Consider the following 21,260-nt stretch of genomic DNA (forward strand, 5'->3'; position numbering starts at 1 on the left):
GTGTGCAGGACCCAAAGAAAAAAAAGTATGACCACTTAGCACAGCTGCGGATGTCATTTGGACCCAATGGAAATTGTTTTAAAATCATTACTGGATTGCCTATCAACATGATTGTTTATGCAAATTTTGACATGAAGGCTACTATAACCTGAGCCAAAGCAGGCTAGACATGATTGAAAAATAAATATTTAGTAAACTATAGTTAGATAAAAGATGGGTAATAACTGCCGGACTAAGGATGGGATTTTGAGCTGGAGCAGAGTGGGTCAGACTGGGGAGTGTGTGACGGAATGCATGGAGAATGGAGCGAGTAGCTGTCTGTGCAAAGCAGCGGGACAACTGTAGCTGAACTAAACTGAAAGTCCAAAGTGAGAAGAACTAATCTATGCAAATAAAGATGAAATCCAAACCACAACAGTGAAACAGCTTTCAGGTCTGAGCAGGAGAGTTGAGACAAAGCGGCGCACTGTGAACACTTTATGAGAAGCTGCAGATTTGCTAATCTGAGGCAGATGTGGATGAGATGAAAAACTCTGCCTGTTCCGCGTTTACAATAATTATTTAAAATGTGTTTCTTACGTGTTTGTAGCTAGCTGTGAGGTCTGTTTTAAAATGTAGGCAATCAGCTGTTCAATCTGTTTCACAATGAACAGTCTGTTTTTACTTTAGCGCAACTAATCCCACAGATCTCGCAACTAGATCTGTTGGCTGTTGTATTATTTGTAGCATCCTTTGTTTATTAGATTTTTGGTTAACTGGGTAATAAAAGGCCAGCACCTTAAAGTAACCAGGATCACCTTATTATTATGACATTATGGCAATCAATCAGTATATAAAAACTCTAATCCAGAGATATTACCATTTTATTTCCACCAGGTTATCATATTTTTATCAACATATTATTATACTATTACTATTTGGTTCTGCCCCATATGCATACATTTCTTCCCACATTATTAATCTCAATTTATGGCCTGTTATTACCCAGTTACATAAATTTCAGTGTAATATTACCAAGCTATACCCATTGTTGACAAGATAATTACTTGGATATTACTTTGGCAATATGGCACTTGTTTCTACCTTATTACGCCACTATTAACATGTTATACCACAATTAAATGAAACAATCAATAGATTGGTTCAAAAAACATCACATTTATTTAACTGTACATTGTACTATTATTCAGTAAGTAAGGGGTGACAAGTACTAATCTACTTACTTTTCTTTTCATGCAAGTGCAGTTAAAACAAAGGCAAATATGAAACACGTGGATTCACTGGTTTTTTTTTTTTTGCCATTTGAGGAGGTCAAAAAGGCATATTTATACGAAAACAACATTCTAAAATGACAACATAAAATAAAGTTCATTTTTAATTTTGTTAATAATAAATGTTCCATACAATTCAGTTGATTATGTTGCTTTTTTTCTGTTGGCTGTGTTTTTGTTTACAAGTTAGTCTTTCAAACTGACACAACCGGGCCTTGATATGGCCACACTGTGGAAGAAGCAGGCTTCTAAAAATGTGTGAAACCAAATAAAACAAAGCTGTGTAACCAATCCCACTATAGCAGCATGATTTCAAAAAATGGCCCACAGTTATGATGATCTGCTGGCTGGTATAGAAACCAAATGCTCATCAACTCTTCAGCTGCCGCTGTCCTCAGTGAAGAAAGTTCTTAAATGGAATATGATACAATGAAAGCTGTTTTTGTCTGAAAAATAAAATGGCCTGATAACCTAACATGGCCCAACACTCATGTTATAGTGTTATGATAATAATATTATATATATATATATATATATATATATATATATATATATATTAGGGGTGCAACGATACACAAAATTCACGGTTCGGTTCGGTTCGATACTTTGGTGTCACGGTTCGATATTTTTTCGATACAAAAAATGTTCATGCATTTTTAATTTGTCATTTATTAAAATTATAAATATATATTTTAACTCAAAAGTACAGTTTTTAAATTTAACCCTAACCCTTGTGCGTGTTTTTTATTTTGACAGCAAATGCGCACCTGCGGACCACTTATGTGCAGCCCTGGTTATTTAGCTCATCATATTGCAGCCACAGAAATTCTTTTGTCCATGAAACCATAAAGCTGCACTTTCTTTTTGCCTCATAGTCTGATTTGTCATAACTTCTCCGTTTTGTGGTAAGCTTTTCTTTGGCTGTCACTTCTTCACCCTGACCTGTCTTATTTGGCTCAGCAGAACTGAAATGCTTTTACACACTCACTCACATAAGCTCAGCGATTCTCTGCGCGATCAACCTCTCACATGTTTAAGCTTGCTGCGGGAGATTTCACTTGTCATGTTTGCATAGTAAGCTAACGATTAATAAGACGATGTCAGAGGAATTGGTGCACAAATTATCATCACTCACAGATCAGTGCTGTCGCTCTCTATACACAGTTTGCACGATTGCAAAGTGAAAGCAAAAAAACAAGCGCAAATTCAAACGCGACTTCAATATGTCACATATTGACAGTGGCTCACAGATGCCAATGACATAATTACCCAGCTACATTTCCGAAAGAATGCAAAAGCATTGACATATATTTTTCCTACAATAGCCCGATGGGCAGGGAAGAGATAGATTTTGGTAGCCCGACTGAAAAAATCGCTAGCTCCGGGACGTCGGGCTAGCGATATTGCAAGCCCTGTATCTGATTGAGGAATCACTCATCTTTGGAAAAGAGAGTTTATTACAGAGAAATGTCTCTTTCCAAAATAAAAGCTATACTATCCGCTTCTTCTGGGCTATATTCTCAGCAGCATAAGGAGAATCATGTGCTAACAGCTGTCTAAATGACTCGGCTAAAGTTAGTAGCATGCTTGCTTTTTTTTGTCTGCTTCCACTTGTCTTTGCACTACGATGATGTCGGCGTAAATGTGCAGTCATATTCGTTGTGTTCCCGCTAGAGCTTTCAGGTTAATCTCGTTGAAATGACCTTAACGCCACAACACGGCGCCACAACAGGGTCACACGTCACATGAAAACCAAAATAATTCCAAACGCCAGATCTGAATGACGTTCAATTTGCCTGTTGCAAGGAGAGCTTAACTTCTGTCTCGCTAGCTTGCCCTGCGCTCTTCCTTCTGACGATGCTGTCTGTGTTGAGCGCTCAGTGGATCTGCGCTCGACAGTGCAGCCTAGGCGGAGTAGTCGAACACAGATTCACTGAGCACTCAACACAGACAGCATCGTCAGAAGGAAAATTGATAAAATAAATTACAAATGTTGTATTGTTCGATACATATGCGTACCGAACCGAAAGCACTGTATCGAACGGTTCAATATCGATACGAATATCGTTGCACCCCTAATATATATATATATATATATATATATATATATATATATATATATTAGTCCGCGTCACCAGTCCGCGTCAGGTGTTGAGGAACCAGGGCACCCTGACGAAAAGTGGGCTACTGGAACAAGAAGGCATCGGTGGGCAAGAGACGAAAACAGGGCGTTGTTGGAATGCTACTACGCAAGTAACCCTGGCGGAAGGGGCTACATGAATAGGCTGAGGGACCTATGGATTCTTCGATACCCAACATCCACAATGACGGCGAAACAACTAGTAGCTCAGTGTTCCAACATTCGAAAGAAGGGACTGCTCTCACAGCTAGAGATTGACAAGGTACAACACAAATGCTACGGCAAGGAGGAGTCAGGACGCCAGGTCAGGGGGGCGATATCATCACCCCCACCCGAGATTGGGTACATAGCCCTAAGTGCGATAGGAGAAGGATCGTTAAGTGCGAGAGGAACTGACCTGAAAGATAGGATCATGGCCAAGCTTGAAACCTGGATCCCCCGTAGCCGGTTACCAAGATTACGTGAAGTACCCTCAGAAGGTCTGCTAGATGATGTTAATGCAGCACTACGGACGATACCTACAACCACGATTACCGACACTAACAAGCTGATCTACAATATGGCAGCAGTGATCAGTGAGATGCTTGGCTACAAGTTGAACAGCCACAAGGGGCAGTACCCTCCATGGAGAAGGAGGCTAGAGGGCAAGATCAAAGTAGCACGGAGGGAGGTTAGCCAACTAACGGAGTTGCAGAAAGGTGCGACAAAGAAGGTGCATAAGAAATACAGCAAGCTGTCCATACCTGAGGCCTTAGAAACTGCCAAGCAAAGACTCACAGCCTTGGCCAGCCGCTTGAGAAGGTACACCAGAGAGATAGAAGGCAGGAGAATAAACCAGCTGTTCTCCACAGAACCAGCAAAGGTGTACTCTCAGTGGCAAGGGAACAATAAGAGAACAGCACCACCAAGGCTGGAGACCGAGCAATACTGGAAGAGCATATGGGAGAAGGACGCAACCCATAACGGCAATGCTCAGTGGCTAGTGGATCTGAGGGCAGACCACAGCAACCTCCCCGAACAGGATCCAGTAACCATCACAGTGGCAGATATCCAAGAAAGGGTCTCCAGTATGAAGAGTTGGACAGCACCAGGGCCCGACATGGTTCACGCCTACTGGCTAAAGAAGCTGACTGCACTCCACGAGCGTCTAGCAGCACAAATGAACCAGCTGCTAGTTAACGAGAGACACCCGGAATGGCTAACCGAAGGTCGGACGGTCCTGATCCCCAAGGACCCCAAGAAGGGACCGGTCCCCTCCAACTACCGACCAATAACCTGCCTCAGTACTACATGGAAGCTCCTGTCAGGCATCATATCGGCTAAGATGAACAGGCACATGGGTCAATACATGAGCGGGACACAGAAAGGAATTGGCAAGAATACCAGAGGCGCAAAACACCAGCTACTGGTAGACAGAACAGTCAGCCGAGACTGCAAGACCAGACTGACCAACCTGTGCACTGCCTGGATTGATTACAAGAAGGCCTATGACTCAATGCCCCACAGCTGGATACTGGAATGCCTAGAATTGTACAAGATCAATGGGACCCTAAGAGCCTTCATCAGGAACTCAATGGGGATGTGGCGTACAACACTAGAGGCCAACTCCAAGCCCATAGCACAAGTCACCATCAAGTGCGGGATCTACCAAGGAGATGCTCTGTCCCCACTGCTGTTCTGCATAGGCCTGAACCCCCTCAGTGAGATCATTAACAAGACTGGCTACGGATACCGACTACGGAACGGAGCAGTTGTCAGCCACCTCCTGTACATGGATGACATCAAGCTGTATGCCAAGAGTGAACGAGACATCGATTCACTGATCCACACTACCAGGCTATACAGCAATGACATTGGAATGTCGTTCGGACTGGAGAAGTGTAGTCGGATGGTAACAAAGAGAGGGAAGGTAGTCAGAACTGAGGGGATTGAACTACCAGAAGGCAACATTGCAGACATAGAGGACAGTTACAAGTACCTGGGGATCCCGCAGGCGAATGGGAACCATGAAGAGGCCGCTAGAAAAGCTGCAACCACCAAGTACCTGCAGAGGGTCAGGCAAGTCCTGAGGAGTCAGCTGAATGGTAAGAACAAGATCCGGGCCATCAACACCTATGCCCTGCCCGTGATCAGGTACCCTGCTGGGGTAATAGGCTGGCCAAAGGAGGAGATAGAAGCCACTGACATAAAGACAAGAAAGCTCCTTACCATGCATGGAGGGTTTCACCCCAAGTCCAGCACCCTGAGGCTGTACGCTAAGCGGAAGGAAGGGGGCCGGGGACTGGTGAGTGTCAGCACCACAGTCCAGGATGAGACAACGAACATCCAAGAATACATTGGGAAGATGGCCCCAACTGACCGAGTGCTCAGTGAATACCTCAGGCAGCAGAAACCCAAGAAAGAGGAGGGAGACGAGGAACCATCATGGAAGGACAGGCCCCTGCACGGTATGTACCACCGGCAGATAGAGGGGGTGGCTGATATCCAGAAATCCTACCAGTGGCTGGACAAAGCTGGACTGAAAGACAGCACAGAGGCACTAATCATGGCAGCACAAGAACAAGCTCTGAGCACAAGATCCATAGAGGCTGGGGTCTATCACACCAGGCAAGACCCCAGGTGCAGGCTGTGTAAAGATGCCCCAGAGACAATCCAGCACATAACAGCAGGGTGCAAGATGCTAGCAGGCAAGGCATACATGGAACGCCATAACCAAGTGGCCGGCATAGTGTACAGGAACATCTGTGCCGAGTATAACCTGGAAGTCCCGAGGTCAAAATGGGAGATGCCCCCAAGGGTGGTGGAGAATGACCGAGCTAAGATCCTGTGGGACTTCCAGATACAGACGGACAAAATGGTGGTGGCTAACCAACCGGACATAGTGGTGGTAGATAAACAGAAGAAGACGGCCGTAGTGATCGATGTAGCGGTTCCGAATGACAGCAATATCAGGAAGAAGGAACACGAGAAGCTGGAGAAATACCAAGGGCTCAGAGAAGAGCTCGAGAGGATGTGGAGGGTGAAGGTAACGGTGGTCCCCGTGGTAATCGGAGCACTAGGTGCGGTGACTCCCAAGCTAGGCGAGTGGCTCCAGCAGATCCCGGGAACAACATCGGAGATCTCTGTCCAGAAGAGCGCAGTCCTGGGAACAGCTAAGATACTGCGCAGGACCCTCAAGCTCCCAGGCCTCTGGTAGAGGACCCGAGCTTGAAGGATAAACCGCCCGCAGGGGCGTGCTGGGTGTTTTTTTTTTTTTTTATATATAAACACCCAGCACCCTGCGGGCGGTTTATCCTTCAAGCTCGGGTCCTCTACCAGAGGCCTGGGAGCTTGAGGGTCCTGCGCAGTATCTTAGCTGTTCCCAGGACTGCGCTCTTCTGGACAGAGATCTCCAATGTTGTTCCCCGGATCTGCTGGAGCCACTCACCTTGTTTGGGAGTCACCGCACCTAGTGCTCCGATGACCACGGGGACCACTGTTACCTTCACCCTCCACATCCTCTCGAGCTCTTCTCTGAGCCCTTGGTATTTCTCCAGCTTCTTGTGTTCCTTCTTCCTGATATTGCTGTCATTCGGAACCGCTACATCGATCACTACAGCCGTCTTCTTCTGTTTGTCTACCACCACTATGTCCACCACCTGGGGTCTTGCCTGGTGTGATAGACCCCAGCCTCTATGGATCTTGTACTCAGAGCGTGTTCCTGTGCTGCCATGATTAGTGCCTCTGGGCTGTCTTTCAGTCCAGCTTTGTCCAGCCACTGGTAGGATTTCTGGATATCAGCCACCTCCTTTATCTGCCGGTGGTACATACCGTGCAGGGGCCTGTCCTTCCATGATGGTTCCTCATCTCCCTCCACTTTCTTGGGTTTCTGCTGCCTGAGGTATTCACTGAGCACTCGGTCAGTTGGGGCCATCTTCCCAATGTATTCTTGGATGTTCGTTGTCTCATCCTGGACTGTGGTGCTGACACTCACCAGTCCCCGGCCCCCTTCCTTCCGCTTAGCGTACAGCCTCAGGGTGCTGGACCTGGGGTGAAACCCTCCATGCATGGTAAGGAGCTTTCTTGTCTTTATGTCAGTGGCTTCTATCTCCTCCTTTGGCCAGCCTATTACCCCAGCAGGGTACCTGATCACAGGCAGGGCGTAGGTGTTGATGGCCCGGATCTTGTTCTTACCATTCAGCTGACTCCTCAGGACTTGCCTGACCCACTGCAGGTACTTGGTGGTTGCAGCCTTTCTAGCGGCCTCTTCATGGTTCCTATTCGCCTGCGGGATCCCCAGGTACTTGTAACTGTCCTCTATGTCTGCAATGTTGCCTTCTGGTAGTTCAATCCCCTCAGTTCTGACTACCTTCCCTCTCTTTGTTACCATCCGACTACACTTCTCCAGTCCGAACGACATTCCAATGTCATTGCTATATAGCCTGGTAGTGTGGATCAGTGAATCGATGTCTCGTTCACTCTTGGCATACAGCTTGATGTCATCCATGTACAGGAGGTGGCTGACAACTGCTCCATTCCGTAGCCAGTATCCATAGCCAGTCTTGTTGATCTCACTGAGGGGGTTCAGGCCTATGCAGAACAGCAGTGGGGACAGAGCATCTCAAGTAGAGAGAGAGAGAGAGAGAGAGAGGGACCTATATATATATATATATATATATATATATATATATATATATATATATATATATATATATATATATATATATATATATATATATGTTAATTATTTGGACTTGGTTCTCCATCTGTATCTTTGATTTTACACGACTTGTACAGTAGTTAATGCCAGCTGTTGGGAAAATGTGTTATGCTGCATGTTTGATGACTTAAAAAATATTCCATTTGTTGTGTTTATGAGTGCCTTAATGTCTGTTTCTTTATGGCTATGAAATACTACCACTTACAAAAGCATTTATAAAACAAACACAAAAAACAACATATGAAGTCCAGGCAGCAGCAGTATACACTTTCACATCTTATGTCATAGTGCGTTTCGTTGATGCACTTTGTAACTCATGAGTCTGTTGTCAAGGTCACGACCGACAAAGATAGGCAAGAAAATTTTGATTTCAGATCAGAAGGATCAACTCCAACTATTCCTGGGTCAGTCAGGCCGGTAGAGATAATTTCATACAGAGAATTTAATAATTTAATCATAACTTTGTGTTTAACAGTGAAAAGTTTGTTTTTTCACAGCTTTTCCAGTTGTGGTTCTGAGGTTTGATTTGAATCCTGAAAGCGCTGTGGCTGCCTAAACACCCTTTTCATTTGACTCTAGTCATTTGGAACATTTTCTCATTCAAACCAGGGCTTTGATTAAAAACAAAGGGCTGCTTATCTCAAAGGGCTGGGTTTCTTCCACTAGCCTTTGAAAACAGCTCGCAGCAAATTATGGTAAATAAGTGTACAAAAGCTTCTCCTTGTGTATATGCAGGTCAGCTTTCTTCAAAATGTTGGCCTACAATATGGCAAACAACAAAGTGTTGTCATGCATGTGGGCAAGACAAATAACGCTGATCTCTGTCTGTGTTCTTTTTATGTGTTTCTTTTTTTCCCTCTGCCTCATTTCCTTGCTTCACTTCAACATCAATCAGTTGCAGATGGAGAAACTAATAATTTCCAACAACTCCTGATAGGCAGCTTATCTCTAAGGAAAGTGGACCTCTTGCAGCCAGCATCAATGATACCGGCTTTTTCATGTTCCAAATTAATTCCTGAACATAATAACTAGAGGCAGTTTGGTGAAAAGAGGATTTCATTTATAATTAAACAACACTCACAGATGTATTAAATGACTCAAAGCTTTTGGCTATGAAGTTCTAACCTCTGGACAATCAAACAGCAAAATAAGGAAACATGCTGAAAAAAATATCAGTGTTCTCAGGCAAGTAAAAACATGTTACTCTGTCTTTGTTCCAGTAAAATTACTCCTCTGTATTCTATTCTTAGAACACTATATAAGTGGTTGCTTCATGTCACGGTTCTAATCACAATTTCATGTTATCCTTCTATTTCTCATCTGCAGAGGCAAATTATTTGGTGTCAGGCAATTGCACCCCAATTTCAGTTCATTCTAATGTTAGTCTTGTGACATGGACTCTCTTGCAAAGGAGCTGCAGAGGAGCACTTGTAATGGATTTTAAATCAAGCCACGTTCCAAGCCTAACTGTGAATATCATGAGGATCAGTTTGAGATAATGATGTCCTGTGGTTTCTGCCCACACTATTAGGCAGAATTTGTTGCCCTATGTTAAAATACCTGCTTCTTCGGGCCCAGTTACTAGAGTTTGGCATCACATTGCATCCAATTGCATCATGTTGAACCTCTTTGAAGTTCCAGTGACACTTCTTACACCCTTATCCAGGCTTGTCTTCCACTCCTTTGACCTAAATATAAAGAAAATAACAAATGAAAAAGCTATCCAGCAACAGAAGTATGTGATGCTGTTACAATGTCACATACCAGAAAGGGACAATGTCATTCTCTATCAAGCACCTGTTTGTGTATCTTGTAAAATGATTAAAATGGATTTGGTGTGCAGTCATGTTCTTAAAGGGCTGGACTCAGATCTCAGACCTTTGTGTTCTTTTCTCTGTCAGTTAATAACTCCAGACTCACGTCACATCACTCATATCTGTTTCTGTTGTTCTGTCTTGCTCATTTTTTTTTATCTCAGTCTATGCATCATTTGATCTTATTTTATTTGCACCTCACTCTGCGTGTATTTAAATGAACACCTATTCTAACTATTCCTCCAGGTTTCTATAACTACTCCTTTCATTTCATTTTATTATCCTATCACTTTTGGTCCTTGCTATCGCTTGCTCTGCGCATGTCCTCATACTCTCTCACTCGGTAGAGCAAGACATTGTGTGCAGACGCTGCCAGTCTCCAAAGACTGAAGCCAACTAATGCACAGCAAATACTAACCAGCCAAGCCAGGCATGCATAACGTAAAAGGATGGGCTCTCGTTTTTTTGGGCTGGAGCCAATACACTCGGGCATTAACACCCTCCTTTCCATCCATACATTCCAATAAGCCACTGGTAGTTTGCACAGCTCAAGCTGCTGACATACGTATTCAGTCAGGACCCAAATTATTGGTTTTCTCACCAATCACCCACAGGGACCTGTAAGCCAGAATGAAGGATCGCATGAAAGAAATGTCTCTCGCTCTCTCTCTCTCTGTCTCTCACTATCTCTAGCTCTTTCTCGCTGTTATCTTCTATTTGCCCTTGAAGTCATTTCATATTCAATCAGCGGAAGCTGAGGAGGCATTGCACGTTGTTGAGCATGCAGGTCATTTGTAAAAGCTAATAGACACTAAGTGAAAAGGAAGGAAGACTGCTCTGTGAGTTTGCCAACATTTGGTAAGTCCCGGAGCTTACAAATGTGCCCCCAAAGTTGCAAATGAACAAGTCGCTCAGCAGCTGTGTGAGAAAATACATTAGGTCATTATGCTAAGATAGTTAAAACCCTTGTATGGCTTCAATATTGACACAGTAGTCTTAATCCAACACTGAATATATCAAAATTACATAGTCATGCAAATTTAATATCCAAGTTTCTTCCAGCTGAGTTTGCTTTCCATTCGTGCTGACATGACAAGCATTTAATATGTACTACAAACCCCCATAAAAAGCGTACAACGAGAACCATTGTAACACAGCACAGAGATGGTTAATCACAAAGAATCTGGTGACCTATCAATTCGAAGAATGGGAACATGAACAGCTAGCTTTATGATATCACAGCTTAATGAAAGTAGTGCCTTTGTTCCTCCTGTGGTACACAAATGTTGGAGCTGCTTGAACCGGCATAAATAGGCATTTGAATTATATCAGGGGTAGCATTTTCATCAGATGAGAAACCCGGCAGACAGGCACCCCTGCAGTGGATGACAAGTGGTAACATATGGATTGATAAAGCATGAGCTCAAACAAAATCACACCAAGGCTGATATAGTGTTGCAGGCAGCATACTATATGTCAGCAATAAAGCAAATTGTTCCATTTCAAAGTTAGAGCGACAGCGAGGCTGTGAGAGATAGACCTAGAGGCAGGTAAATTGTCCATTTCATTATTGATAAGCATCATAGGCAGAAACCAGTCATCCCTTATGATTGACAGCTGACGCTCAACCACTGATTTTCCACATGAGAGAGAGAGAGAGAGAAGCAACTAAAGCAATGAAGGATGTGATAGTCCAATTTCACTTCAAATGGAGCCCTAGGTGCAGGAAGACAGGCAAAGTGAAAACATATCAATGTACCTTTTAAAAAGCAAGTAATTCAAAGAAATATTAACTAAATAACATATTCTGCTTCACATACTGTTGCATACTGTGTTTATGGATTTTAAATGGACTATTCTGTTAAAAAGTAATGAAGATAAATAATTAGTCCTCTGTGATTTCATTTAACACTTTTCTTTATTACACATCAATTACGAAGACTGAACAGTAGAAGTTGCTGTTCTGAAAGGAACAGACCTGTTTTCCAACCCATTTGGCATAAAAAATTAATATGAAGTAATTATCTCTCTCTCTCTCTCTCTCTCTCTCTCGCTCTCTCTCTCTCTCTCTCTCTCTCTCTCTCTCACACACACACACACACACACACACACACACACACACACACACACACACACACACACAGATGATTACTTAAAGGTGTTAGCAGTTCAGAAATAAACTCGAGTAAAAACTCAATTAATAAGAATACTTTCATAAAAATCTTTGAAAACAGTACTTGACTTTGGAAATGTTATCAAAAAGCACCAACTAAAAATCATTCTCTTCTATAAAGAACATAATAAAATAAAATAAAACTTGACAAACGTATGTCCAATTTAAGAACAACAAGCCAAAACCGACAAGAGTTGGGAGTTCGCCTTGTAATTGGAAGGTTGCCGGTTCGAGCCCCGGCTCGGACAGTCTCGGTCGTTGTGTCCTTGGGCAAGACACTTCACCCTACTGCCTACTGGTGTTGGCCAGAAGGGCCGGTGGCGCAATATGGCAGCCTCGCTTCTGTTAGTCTGCCCCAGGGCAGCTGTGGCTACAACTGTAGCTTGCCTCCACCAGTGTGTGAATGGGTGGATGACTGGGTGTGTAAAGTGCTTTGGGGTCCCCAGGAGGGACTAGTAAAAGCGCTATACAAATACAGGCCATTTACCATTTGATGTTTTCATTGGCATTAGAGTGAAAGTTTTACTATTGTCTCTTTTTGTCAGGACCAAAACAACGTTAAGCTACTGTCAGGAAAAAAAAGTTTAAGCTTTACTATTTTTTACTAGCTCTACTCATAACATTGATCCGCTTTTGTACCATTTGACTGTGATTGATTGTACTTCATTACAGACACAGAGCGCTGGAGAACCATCAGCCAAGTAAATGGCCTGCATTTGTATAGCGCTTTTCTAGTCCATAGGACCCCAAAGCGCTTTACACTACATTCAGTCATTCACCCATTCACACACACATTCACACACTGGCGATAGCAAGCTACATTGTAGCCACAGCTGCCCTGGGGCGCACTGACAGAGGCGAGGCTGCCGGACATAGGCGCCACCAGGCCCTCTGACCACCACCAGTGGTACATAACAGTACTCATTTCTGTTATGTTTAGCCTTCTTTGAAGGCAGTTTGAAGTCCACCGAATGGAGTCCATGCATAATTGGTGTATTGTAATGTAAATTTGGCACAGAGAAGTCCACGTGGTCACAAAAAAACAGGGAGGCATACAAACATCAGCAAGGACCTTTAAACTCACCATCTGAGGATGAAATTTATGTCACTCAGACACGAGCAGACAGTAGTAGACTCATGGATGCCGAAACTATAATCGAAGCTTAAGAAGTGATTATGCCTTTTAAAGTACTCAAATCACTCAAAGTTACTGCAATAGTCATTTACTTGTAAATGAAATAAAATTGTCAAATACAAATGCACACGCACATAATATGGCAAATTTAACTGCAGGTCTGATGCTGTGAGATATGTACCTAAATAAAGACTGTAGCACTATTTGACCCAGTCAGAATGATCCCAACCCAAGGAGCTGGCTCTGTATGCCTCTTTTCAAAATGCTCTTCATGCACCCACTACAAAAGCCAAGAAATGGCTTTGTGGGCTGCACTCCCCTCTCTTGTCCTGGCATGTCCACAGTGGTGGCCCTCCACCAGACAGGTTTTATCTACCACCATGTGGAGCACACTGCCTCTGGCATAGAAGATCTGCCTGCATGTGTGAACTGCCAAGAATGACTGCCATTTGGTGTAAGCACAGAACATAGGTCTGTTAAAGCTATTCTTCAGTGGATCTGGATAATTGCAGATGTGACGAACAGGGCATGTTTCTCCTAAGCTCTGTGTATCTGACCCTGAACCCAACCTGAAGCTACCTCTGACAATGAGGAAAACACAGTATTGCTTGGATGAAAGCATTTCTGTTTTTCTGCAGTCCTGCTTTCTTTGCTGGTGAGGCATTTAACTGCTGGCAGTAAAAGGGACTGCTGAAGAGATCAGAATCCCTCTTGATGACTCCCTGTTGCATAGTCTCACATGATTTTAATTTCACAAACCAGGTGAGGCAAGGAAGTGATCAAACATGACACATCCTATTTAAAAGAAAAAGTATAGTGCAGCATTATAAAAGGAGAAAATAACTGTGTCAGTTTTGTATTTAGCAATAGTTTCAGACCAGACAAACTATTGTGTTAATCAGCTAGTGGCAGTGATGGGTGATAGTGGGTAGTGGGTGAGAACATTGAGGCAATTTGTTTAGACAACTCAAAGTCAACTCATCGCTAACTCAAAGTTAACTGTAATTTGTCCTTATTGGTTTATCTTGTAAGGAAAATGCATTACTTAAAGAACATACTGTAAGCTGCACAACAGGGTGAGATGACCCCAGCAGATGTTTTTTACTCATGCTTGATTCCCCCAAGAGGAAACTCTGTGCACCATAACACAAACACACAGTTAGGAAATGAGAAAAGATCAAAAGATAAAGAGCAGCAGACAGGTAAAGAAATTTACGCTGCCAACACAGAACACAGAAAAATAAGCTCTATGAGTTTACCATATGCCTTCACTGTGCTGCAGAAGTCACCTGGGTGCTTAAATTCAAAATGACTCACATCAAACAGAATGCAAAAGAAAAAAAAGGCACTCTTAACAGTACATGTTAAATGTTACAAATCAAATGAAAGCAGCACTGTTAAAATCATCCATTCATTTGTTTACAGAGGCTATAAGTATACATTTTACCTAGCTGTATGTTAATGCTTTAGGTTTGCTGTGTTTTATAGTTTCAGTTTATCAGATTCAAAACATTGTGCTCTGTTAGCTCAGGAGTGGCTGGAGAGACATTGTTTTAATGGAACCAAAGTACAGTGGTTCTCACTAATGCATGGAAATGGTTGTCAACAGGCTTTCAGCTGCTGCACCACAATTAGAGCTCTGTCACTGGCCGACGGATGGCTAGCTTCCCATCGCACTGAATTACAATGCTGTCAAGTGTCTCATATCACTTATGAGGTTGGCAGCACATATCCTTTCCTAAAATATCAAGGCTGGTTCTGACACTGCACAGTTAATGCACGCTTCATATTCAAAAGTCTGTCAGAACTGATTGGCAGTAAGCTGAGTGAGCTCATTAATTTTCCTCTGTGTGCAACTAAACCAAGTCACAGCTAAAGAACAGAGTAATTTAACTCTCCATACTTCTGTTTCTTTTTTATCCTCCATAGGAATGTCCACATAAAGACTGGTGAACAAGTGTTAGTTTTAATAAAGCCATAACCATAGCTCATTAACAGCAATGTGAGATAGCTGGCTCCTTCGAAACATGCCTTTTAATGACCCCCCTGGGACAGATCATCTGAATATGCAACAGTGATCTTTTTATGTATAATAGCACACTCTCTAGGACTTGCTGTGAATTGGCAACAACCATGCATGCACCTTCAAAAACCCTCTTACAGATACTGGCGTGCATTCACACAAACACCGCGGTATTACAAATTTGCTAGACAACTACATGGCTAACAAAGAAGGGTCTCCATGGAAACAAATCTACTCTGGAATTTCATTCACTTCAACAACTGCTTGTACGTTTGACAATGTTCCCTTAAAATTACATTGTTTTCCTTGCATCTTTTATGCATTTATTGGCTCTTGCCATATTGACAAACTTAGTGTCATGTTATACTATATACATTATTCTAGTCTAAGGAGCTTGGAAAGAAAAGCGTCTGGACTTCTTTGAGTTGCTTGAAGACGTTTCACCTCTCATCCGAGAAGCTTCTTCAGTTCTAAGGTCAAATGGTGGAGAGTCCCAGATTTAAACCCAGTGGGAGTTTCCCCCCAAAGAGGGACAAAGGACCCCCTGATGATCCTCTACCTAATCACATGAGCCAAGGTGTGAAAGCGGGTGTGGGTGACAATCAGCCAGGGTTTCGGGTGAGCTCATTGTGAAACCCTATCATGTGATTTTCTGAGGTCAGATGGCCCAGGATGTGAGTGGGCGTTAAGGTGCCTGGGAAGGGATCTCAAAACTGGATTATAGATGCCAGACAGTTGGTGTCGTAAAGCACCGCCTCTGTTCAAAGATGGTCGCTCACAGTGGACGTAAATGGCTTTCACTCCTCTTTCAAAGCATCTGTCCTCTCTGTCCAAAATGTGAACGTTGGCATCCTCGAAAGAGTGACCTTTGTCCTTTAGATGCAGATGAACTGCTGAGTCTTGTCCTGTGGAGGTGGCTCTTCTATGTTGTGCCATGCGCTTGTGAAGTGGCTGTTTGGTCTCTCCGATGTAGAGGTCTGGGCATTCCTCGCTGCACTGTACAGCATACAACACATTCTTAAGTTTGTGTTTAGGAGTTTTGTCTTTCGGGTGAACCAGTTTCTGTCTGAGCGTGTTGCTGGGTCTGAAATACACCGGGATGTCGTGCTTGGAGAAAACTCTCCTGAGTTTCTCTGATACACCGGCTACATAGGGGATGACAATGTTGTTGCGTCTGTCTTTCTTATCCTCCCTCGCTGGTGTCTGATCTTCTTTTCTGTGCATCTTTGCTGACTTTATAAACGCCCAATTAGGATAACCGCATGTTTTAAGTGCTTCCTTTATATGTGTGTGTTCCTTCTTTATCCCTTCAGGCTTAGAGGGAACATGTTCTGCCCAGTGGTGCAGGGTCCTGATTACCCCAAGTTTGTGTTCCAGAGGGTGATGGGAGTCAAAGAGGAGGTACTGGTCCGTGTGTGTGGGCTTCCAGTAAACTTCAGTGTTGAGGTTGCCATTCTCTTCAATGTGCACAGCGCAGTCCAGGAAAGGCAAACAGTTGTCCTTTGTGTCTTCCCTGGTGAACTTGATGTTTTTATCCACGGCGTTAATGTGCGCAGTGAAGGATTCCACTTCTTGTCTTTTGATTTTGACCCAGGTGTTGTTTACATATCTGTACCAGTGGCTGGGTACTCTCCCTTTAAAAGAGCCAAGAACCTTTTCTTTCCACTTCCTTCAAGGTTGGCTACAATAGGTGACACGGGGGAGCCCATGGCGCAGCCATGTTTTTGTCTGTAGAAACCCTCGTTGTATTTGAAATATGTAGTGATGAGGCAGAGGTCTAACAGTGTGCAAATCTGATTGGTTGTGAAGTTGGTCCTGTCTTCCAAGGAGCTGTCTTCTTGTAGTTGTTTTCTGACAGTCTCCACTGCCTCCGTGGTGGGTATGCAAGTGAAGAGAGAGACTACATCAAAGGACACCATGGTTTCATCTGGGTCCAGGGTAAGTTTCTGGACCTTGTCGGTGAAGTCGGTGGAGTTCTTGATGTGATGTGGGGTGTTCCCCACAAGAGGTGCTAGGATGGTAGCAAGGTGTTTCGAGATGTTGTAAGTGGCTGAGTTTATGCTACTGACAATGGGTCTGAGCCGCATATTTTTAGTGCTTCCTAAAATAAGTGCCACTGGCATAAAACTTTACTCAACTGCATTGTTTGAAAGTTGCAATCCAACAGATGGACTCACTGCCTAAGGTTCCGATCCAGCGCTCTTTGTAAAAGGTGCCAAGTTTCTCTTTAGAAGAGATGTTTTCTTTGCTTCTCCAGCTTTCTTGACAGCACTTTAGCATTAGCCAACTTCTTCCAACACATGAGGCACTTAAGCTGGGAGCTGTTAACATCTCTGGTTTAGCTCAAGACTTCTTATGAGATACCTTAAGACAAACTTTATTTTACTTATTTATTTCTTTTTTAACCCAATTAAATATAAAATGCAGTTTTAAATTTTAAGCTACCGTTAGATGCTTACTCATCATTAGGGGTTACTAAACAATTAATTTGGCAGCTTCACTCCAGGTGCAGCCCTAAAGGGAATTTGTCTCTCCAGAGGGATTGAAACCAGCACTCTTCCCTTTGGCAACCGAATGTGCTAATCATTACTATGGAAACACCTACTGTACCCGGGGAAACCCCCCCCCTCCCCAACGTCCTCTTCCTCATTAACTGTCATTATATTTTTTGGAATGCTAAGTATAATTTCAGCAGCCATATCCAGTGCTGATTACTGCCAGACTTGTTTGAATCAAGAAATTACTTTATTGGAGCCTGTTTCATGAAGTAAAAACAGAGCTAACAGATCTCCAAATGAAACACATCATGCCACAATCTACAGAAACAGATGATTGACAAATTCTCTGTCTGAAAAAGATCAAAAAGCCATTTCTTTGACTTCTGGTATTCAGTGAGGCAAAGGTTAAAATATCAATACTACAGTCTAAATATCAGGAGAGCAAATCAATATGCTTTCAGATGTGTGGCTACATGAATTCCAGAAGTCAAAGAATTCATTATCCAGAAAACTTGGAGTAGTGGTGAATCATTCCAGAAAAAGGCCAGCCTACCAAAATGTTTTCAACAGCACAATAACAACTCATCCAGCAGCTCCAAAAAGAACCCGGAACATCTAAAGAACTACACTTTCCTCAGTTAAAGTCAGCATTGTTCTTTCAGCAATGAGTTTCTGCCCTATTAGATCTGGCATGAAACTAAATTTCCTAAAAAACAGAAAATCATGCCAACAGTTAAAGTTATGGTCTTTGCAGCTTTACCACCTGGATGACTTTCCATAAGTGAACCATGAATGCTTCTCTTATCCTGATGGAGAACCCCTGGTTGTCAGTTTGTGCTCTGAAGATCAAGCATACTTGGGTTATGCAGCAAACACACAATTTACACACACAATTGCATTTACTTGGATTATCTTTGTCTAACATTAAACTATCTTTGATTATCTTAAACATGCAAGTGTTTAAAAGAGAAGGAAATCAGGAAGGAGGCAAATGCTGTTTCCATCACGGTACTTTGCAATAACGTACAATTTTACTTTGTTCTTTCACTTAAGACAATATTGTACTATTAAAACATTGAACATGCTATTATATATTCAACTGCAATTGCTTTTTCTATTTTTATTTCCATTTTTAATCTCTGTTTTTTACTTTCTATTTTATGGTTTTCTTTGTATCTGTACTGTATTACATTATCTTTTTATGTTTCGTCAATAGATTCACAGGCTTCATCTATAAAATAAATGGGTGGCAGAATTATAAATCACATGCAAAAAAAGGTTAAGCATTAATTATGCACTTTAGGCAACTTATATATGATATGAGGTCATTATAACTGCACATATTATAAGTGCATAGAGGAGTGCAGTGCTTCATTATGAACTCACAGAAAAATCTCCCCAAACCTTTTTTTTTTTTTTTACCAAGACAAACTTGTTATATGGGCCTCTATGTGTGCAGCTCTTTCCTGAAAAAGTGTTTAATACAACTGTGTGATGCCAGTTTGGCATGCTTTTTTGGCATGGCTCCTTTTTGCACAAACCTTTGGAAAAGAAGCAAAATGGCACATTATCTCCTGCGTACAGAGGTATTTACAAGAAGTACAGACAGCCAAAGTGTAGGTGTAGTGAATGTTCAGCTCATAGCATTTTTAAAAAATTGCCAAAAAGACTAAGTATAATGTCCCCAGTTCTTATTGATCACTCTTTCTTGTTATGCCAAGGATCTGAAGGGGGAAAGGGGAAGCTCAACACCAAAGAAAGAAAACATGTTCACTGGACTGAAAGAAAACATTTCATCAGATTTATATACATACTGTAGAGTTCACTTAGATCTCTATCACTATGTGTAAAAAGCAGGACACAATAAGTTCTTTCTTTCAGCTGTCATTCAAAGACTATTCCCACACCTTAGTAAGTGGGACTTTTGAGCATGAAAATGGACATATAGATTCAAGATCTTTTATTTGTCACATGCATAGTTATACACAGGGGTGCACATAAGCGGTCCGCAGGTGCGCATTCGCTAGCAAAATAAAAGACACGCACCAGATAAGAAGCTGCAACGCGCGTTTGCGTACATAAAGGCACTGTTTTTGTCTGCTAGAGTGGGATTTTCACAATCTCTGTGCGTTCATCATTTGTTTGAAGCCAGCTCACCTCCTACAACCACTTTTCCAAGAATACGCGCTTCTTTTGCGGTTGGACTCCTGACATTTCTTTGGAGGTGGAGGAACACCAAAGTAATTGCTTAAAGAAGCTTGCTTCTTCGACATTTTTAAGAGTTCTAAACAAATGTCTGTCCTCCTCCAGAAAATCTTACGTACACAAACGCGCATTGCAACTTCTTATCTGGTGCGCGTCTTTTATTTTGACAGCGAATGCGCACCTGCGGACCACTTATGTGCACCCCTGGTTATAGAAGTATAACGCGCATTGAAATGTGTCCTGATACGCTCATTGACTGTGCAAAAAGAGAAAACATTATATACAATAAGTAAGAAAAATATATACAAAGACGACATTATGTGCAATAAGTGACTGAATTATATCAGGCATGATATGAGAATGCGAGTCCTGTCTCAGTCAGTTATGGTTGATGGGGGGGGCATATGAAAGAAAAGGGGTTGTAAATGAGTGTTTGAGTCAAGTTAATTCATATGGGGATTTCATTATAGCTGTCTTTTTTTTTTTAAATTAATGATGACCACCAGAGTGTTGCGATTTGATTATTTTCCTCTTATGCAAAACTGAAGTCTGTTGCAGCTTCTGGTAGTTATTCACAATGTGTTCACTGTATGTGTATGGAAACAGTAGAGTTTTGGCAGTTACGTGTGACAAATGGTGCTAAGACCCCTCTCCGCTATCCATTGGTCAGTCGATTTATCCATCTGTTTATCCATATGCTAGAAAACATTTTTGATAAAAGTCAGAAAAGAAATTTTAGGCTATATAGACTTGTGTTCAACTGTCAGTCTTTTTCAGCATCAGTCTGTGGAGTTTGACAGATGGCCTATATCTTTTCTCACCAGATAGCCACATAAGAATGTGACATAAATGCAATGTGTCAAGATCTACATTTAAAAAAAAATGCATAATGTACAAAATATTTTAGCAAGTGCATCTCGCCAGTTTTCAGTCTGTTCTTTTTATTAATCCAAAAGATTCTCCACTGCTTAATTTATACAGTGACATTTCAAGAAAATCTCTCTTTTTATCAATTTGTTTATTAAATAAAACTTCAAGGAATGACTGATTTTTAGCTATGATAAGTGCATTGCTCTAAAGTTAGATAAGGATGTGTCCACATGAACTCCCTCTATATTAAGAAACAGAAATTACGCAGGCAGAGCTGCTGGTCATCTTTTATGCTCTGACTGTTGCAAAGCAAGCAACAGCACATCATAATGTGGATTTCGTGTCACTTTGAGTAATTATTTTACTGTTTACACTGAAAATCAGCAGGCATGTTGGATACTGACCCAGTGAAAATATTTTATGAAGTCCCAA

General features: G+C 42.2%; 1 pseudogene; it reads right to left on the reverse strand.

Moving 5' to 3' along the window:
* Positions 1-15,654: 15,654 nt before the first annotated feature.
* Positions 15,655-17,342, reverse strand: LOC146668721 (uncharacterized; annotated as a pseudogene).
* Between the last annotated feature and the right edge of the window lie 3,918 nt (positions 17,343-21,260).

The sequence above is a fragment of the Rhamphochromis longiceps genome, linkage group LG6, assembly GCF_057381845.1.
Source record: "Rhamphochromis longiceps isolate RC_006_pf linkage group LG6, R_longiceps_female_GT1.1, whole genome shotgun sequence".
Lineage (NCBI taxonomy): Eukaryota > Metazoa > Chordata > Actinopteri > Cichliformes > Cichlidae > Rhamphochromis > Rhamphochromis longiceps.